This window comes from Cebus imitator, unplaced genomic scaffold (genome assembly GCF_001604975.1).
Source record: "Cebus imitator isolate Cc_AM_T3 unplaced genomic scaffold, Cebus_imitator-1.0 Scaffold10, whole genome shotgun sequence".
Classification (NCBI taxonomy): domain Eukaryota; kingdom Metazoa; phylum Chordata; class Mammalia; order Primates; family Cebidae; genus Cebus; species Cebus imitator.
This window is the reverse complement of record NW_016107325.1, coordinates 9,486,423-9,492,422: the sequence shown is the minus strand read 5'-3', so window position 1 is coordinate 9,492,422 and position 6,000 is coordinate 9,486,423. Positions and strand designations below refer to the sequence as shown.

At 34.2% G+C, this 6,000-nt stretch overlaps 1 protein-coding gene across 7 annotated transcripts in view; it reads left to right on the top strand.

Moving 5' to 3' along the window:
* The first annotated feature begins 897 nt into the window (after positions 1 to 897).
* SCN3A (sodium voltage-gated channel alpha subunit 3) overlaps positions 898 to 6,000 on the top strand; it is a 111,432-nt gene continuing 106,329 nt past the window's right edge. For 6 of the 7 annotated variants that reach the window (XM_017548216.2, XM_037745742.1, XM_017548228.2 and 3 more), the window contains exon 1: positions 898 to 1,147. The gene's annotated coding sequence lies outside the window, so the exon portion shown is untranslated. Of the gene's footprint in view, positions 1,148 to 2,499; positions 2,571 to 6,000 lie in introns of all 7 variants that reach the window. The other variant, XM_017548221.2, reaches the window with a different exon arrangement.

Sequence of the window (6,000 nt, the reverse complement as noted above, 5' to 3'; positions counted from 1 at the left end):
CATGCCTCAGCCTTCCAGGTACCTGAGATTACAGGCACGTGCCATTATGCCCGGCTAGTTTCTATATTTTGAATAGAGACAGGGTTTCACCATGTTGGCCAGGCTTGTCTTGAACTCCCGACCTCAGGTGACCCACCTGCCTCTGTCTCTCAAAGTGCTATGATTACAGGCATGAGCCAGGATGCCTAGCCTTTTAAAAAGTATTTTAAAGGCATAATAAATCATTGATTTGCATTATCTCATTTAACATGAATTTCCACTGTTCCTGGTGTCATACACATACACCAAAATAATCCGAACGTCTAAATTGGCTAGGTTAACTGATGTATAGAATATTTTTCTACATTTAAATATTTTCTGAAAATGTTTTACCAGAAAGTCACACAAAAAGACTATCAGTGAGTATGTGTTACACTGTTCTCTAAGGGGTCAAATTACTCACCTTTCAAAAGACCAGAGCAGGCCACAAGGGAGCTTATACAAAACTCTACACCTAAAAGATAATGTGATCTTAAAGCCTAATTTTCCAACAGTAATTTAAATATCTTTTAATTTTAGTAGTTTATGGATCTTGTAAAACAACAAAGTTATAAAATTTAGAAAAAAAATAGTGAGTTGCAAATAACTGAATATGCAAAAGTATCTCATACATATTTATATGTAATAGATAAGTTACTTTTTTTAGTGTGTTGGGAAATTTTAGCTCACATCACCTCTCTGCTCTCTCTGCTGTCATCTTGGGGCACTTTCCTGAGTACTAATGCCTCACACAGGTTTGCTTTCCTCCCTGTGATAGAGAATAATGGGAATGTTTTTTCCTTTGGTTCAATTTTGTGTGTGTTCGCCAGTAGATGGCGGTACCACTTTGAGTGCTATCAGCCTTTTCTTCTTTTTTTTTTTTTCCTCAAAGCTGTTTTCTGATATATGTTGGGTACCATAGAGTGAATCTCAGAACAGGAAGCGAAGGCATAAGCAGAGAGGATTCTGGAAAGGTCTCTTTGTTTTCTTGTCCACAGAGAAAGAAAGAAAAAAATTGTAATTAATNAAAAAAAAAGCTGAACAGCTGCAGAGGAAGACACGTTATATTCTAACCATCTTGGATGCTGGGCTTTGTTATGCTGTAATTCATAAGGCTCTATTTTACCAGGTAAGCTGACAAAACATTTCATTATCTACACCATGGAATCTAGCTACCAGGTCATTTTTCTTACTTTAAATCTTCATGCTGCTATTTTTAACCCAGTGTTGTTTAAATATAAATTGTAGGAACCAAAGGCAGCGTTTGATGTGTAAACTGCTCACTATTTCTTTATCTTTCAAAGAAAATAGAGCCTGTCTGGAAATGGTGATTTATGGTACATACGAGGCATCAATGGTCTTGCGTTTTTGTAGATGCTTTTGATTCATTGTATTCAGAAAAAAAATATTTTGATTATACTTAAAGCTAATCTAATGAGTTTCCTGGCTGAATGCCATCTATTTAAATGCCCAGTGTGTCCAGTATTTTTGAAACATAAATGTATAGTGAAATTGGAACTATAATTCTTGTGCTTTAGTCTTTTATTTAAAAGCTCTAGAGAAGCCATGCATATAGGGAGTGATAACAATATAGAGGTGTTTGGCTTTGTGAAGCACACTATTATTTTTCTGTAAAATCTGTTTTCATAGAGGGAAGAACACCAATACTAACCATTTAAAAGAGGTTGAACCTTGGAAAAATAAAATAATTTATATATGCTCCATAATATGCTACTTTTTATCCTTTAATACATTCATTTTATATTAAATGTTTATGTTTTAATTTATTGATTTAAAGGTTACTGTATCTGTTTGATTAATTATTCTATGAGCTTGATAGATTTCTGTTTATTTTTTTCTGTGCATATTTAACAACTGATTATTATTAACTACCAGGAAGAACCACTGGAGCCATAAAACAATAATATACTTTATCTATGACCCATATTTTCTGTAGTTGTATTTAGAATATTTTATATCATAGTCATAAATATTTCATTCAGTTAGCTACCACATAATTAGAATAAGAAATTATTGTCAGAAAATCTATAGGTATTAATTGAAAGATAAGTTTTAAAAATCAAACAACGTTTTAAAATATACAACAGGTAGTGTAATGTGGCTTATGAGGACAAAGATAAAGGCATAAGTGCTTGCAGGAATTTACATGGAAACATTTCATCACATTCACTACAAATACTGTGTGCCCTATATGAAATGAAGACCTCTGGTTTCAGCAGGGCGTCCAGCCAGTATTGGCTGAAAGCACTTCAAAAATAGAACTTGAGGCTTCCAAACTGTAATTTCTAATGATATGTTAAAAAATATTGACATCTCACTTAATATTTTACACTGAGTAGCAATAATAGTCCCCCTGAAAACATTTCAAAATAGTGGTTGCCTGAGAGGAGAGCCCTGGGTCTTGTCCGTTTCAGAAGAATTCCTACCATAGGATGTAAAGAAAACTGTTTCTTTGGACAGGGTTCCCAGAAATGGCTGTTAATTAACTTGAGTGTACTGTACACACCATGCTTCTCTACAGGTGACTAAATGTGAGTAACTTTATTCTGTGTAAGCACCAGAGCTGGTATTGATTGAACTGGTTTACATTTATGAATGAATGCTTAATTTTGGCCCCAAATGTTAGCGCTTTTCTTTTTCTTGGTATAGTTGCAACAGACTCTTAGTTACTCATCTATACATGTGGGCGCCATGTGAAAAGCAAATACACATACAATTCTTTACTTCACAAAATGCGCTTTTCAAAAAATTTGGAAATTGAACCTGTTTTGATTAAACAATATATCAAACAAGTTTGAATATCTTACTCTTTAAAAGAATGTGGTGGTGATTTCATTTGTAAAGTTGAGAAAAATGCTGTGATTTATTTGAGTACTGAAGATAAAAAGGTTGAACTCTGAGCTGTAAGTCTTGGGGTCTGGTTCAAGTTCTGCTACTAATGAGTTTTGTTGCCTCAGAAAAGGCACCAAGTATCACTGAAGAGCATTTTCCTTGCCTGTAAAGGGTGGGAATTAGAATCAAAGCTATATAAGATCACTTTGTTTTTAAAATTTTCTGATACTCATTTATTTGGATTTTTCTTCAGTTGGTTTCTCAGTTTAATTATGATACAACTTTGACTCTCACTGAGTTGTAAATTATGATTGACGTTGTGCTAAACATGAAAGCAGGAAAACAGAGAAATAGCGTGTTTCCTGGCCAGTTCCTTCTGTGGTGGAAACAAGTAGGGAGCAATATGGAGAAGTGGGTAAGAGCAAGAGCTTGGCAGGTTACATTTATCGCCACTGTTACTTGACAAATTATTTAAACTCTCTGAGCCTTTATTGCATCATCTATAAAGTGGGAATAATAATGCCTGTGTTACAGGATTGCGTAACTAAAATAATGTCTGTTCAGTGCTTGGTATAGATCCTGGAGCATGATTACACACCTCTTTCCTCTCTCCCCCGCCATCCTAACTCACATCAAAAGGAAAAGGACAAACATAAAGGCATAAATTTTCATCATTGTTGTTATTGTTGGTGCTGGTGATATCATATCTTCCACCACAACAGGAAGGATAGAATAAAACTGCCAAAAATTGTGTACCTGAAAAGTGAATAATTCTCATCCTGCCCTCACTGAAACAACAATATTTTTGTGTACCTGTAATAATATCAGTTAATATTAACATTCCAGGCAATTCCTGGAGAGTTTCTAGAACTCATAATACCTTCCAGAAGACAGTCATTTATGCCGGATATGTTATCATGGACTTCAAAACTTTCTTTTTCTTATGAAAATAGAGGCAAAGGGCCTTATTTCACATTTCCTTAAGAGGATATACCTGTTAGAGGAAAAGTCTCTGTAAAGATTCACAAAGGGAAGCTAGGTTTCACCAAAATCACATTTAAATGCCAAGTAATTTCTACTAAGACCACCAGATAACTGAACCTAAATCCCAGGAAAGTCTTGACTACTTGATCAACTCACAAACCGTCTACTGCTTCAATTTTATTAACAGTACAATAAGATGTGGAAAGGCAAATTGTGTTTGACGAATGGTTGATCTACTGCAAAATCCCTGCTTTTCTCCAAAGGTTGTTTCTAAGTGCAGCTTCGTGCTTCTGACAGCTGTGTGCTACTGGGGTCTTTGGGAGCTGGAACTGGGATGAACTTTCAGCACCCCAGGCATCCTAATCCTTCCCTTCAACCATCCTGGGCCCCTTTAAACTGACTCAACTAACTGCGCTGTCAGCTTCATCTTCATGGCAGCCAAGATGACTTAATGGACTCTTGATTAGGCCGATCTGAGACAGCTAAGAAGAGCTTAGGAGACTTAAAAATATGAGGGTAGTGTTTCTCAACTAGATTAATGTGGTGCTTGGAATCTGTTGCTCATCTCCTTCTCAGTTCTAGGTCACTCCCAGCACTTACAAGTTCTTATTTTTAGGGTTGAAGTTAACTGAAAGCATCCATAAGAATAAGCATCTAAAGATTTTTTTTCACCAAAAAATGAACCTGTGATTAGACGGTGAAATTTCTTTACACGGGTTACTGTGAAGATTACTTTTTTTCTCATTATCATTTATGTATGGAAACGTGAACTCATTGAAGGTTGGGAATTCATGTTTCATTTGTCATCTAAAAATATATTCTTCATTCTCACCTTAATATTGATGGTTGTTTTACCAGTTTTCCAAAACTGTGAGGATTGATTACCCACCTATCAGTGAAATATAATTATTTAACGGTTTATCTCTGTACTTTTAGGTTCTATTTTTAAAATTCGATTAATTTTAATTCTAACTTTGCTTTTATTTTCAAAATTTCATGCTTAAATTTTACCTCATAAACAACTTTCATGGCAAATCAGTATAGAACCTGACATCTGAACTACTTCTTGAGGTAGATTTAACAACTATAACTTGAGGTAGTTTGAACATTTGGGAAGAAAGACACAATCATATTCTTGTTTTGTATTGCTGGTTCACAAATTTATCTTTGATTGAGAAACTACTTTTTAGTTATGCTTTACCTGACAATATTTTTCACTCTGGGATAAAATTAACACATTCTTTGATTATATTTTAATGGGACATATAAAGTGTAGACACCTATTGCAGAGCAGAATAGTGTTTCCACTTAAAAATACAGCACTAAAGACAATCTTGCTCTTTTGCTAAGCACAGACATACTTTGTTTTATTAACTTCCTGATAGGGACTAGCTCTTTGGTTATCTGAAATTTGAAACTGTATACTTTATATAATTTATATAATCAGACATACAATTATATAAAGTAGAAGAATTCTTTAAAATTTATATAAATACCTACTAACCTGGATACCACAAGTTTCAATGTGCCAAGTATTTTTTTGATTACTTTTTATATCCCACTTCTTTCCTCTAAGGATTTGAAAACATAAAGGATATTATGGAAAGAATTTTAAAGAAGGTTTTACCTAAGATCTATGAATAAAGCATGACTGAAAAGTAACTTACAATCAAATTTACAATATTAAAATACAGCACACAAAAACATATGCTGGGTGTGGTTGTATAAGCGAATTTTCAGGGGTTTTAGTTCACAGAAACCTTATGAAATCTGGAGTTATTTTTGTAAGACCTGAATTAAGTTATTTTTTTTTTTTTGGAGACTGCATATAGGGAGTCCTTCATGTGATTAAATTCTGCTCTGGAGCAAAGTTAGACAAATGATGGTCTCTTAATTATTAAATAGTGGTTTAATATTGTTTTATTCCATGGGTGAAGTCAAAGTCACTCTTTAAATAACTTTGGCCATTTTCTGCCAACAAGCTCCCTTTTGGGAATTTTAATCTCCTGATTTTCAGAATATACTTATTCTTACTTTGGTTGTACGGAACATTTTGTCCTTTTCCTTTCCCAAGAAAAAGTTGAACTGAAATAATTCACTAAATTCCAATTCGTATTTCCAAGAGTGACATTGCACCTCTGGCCT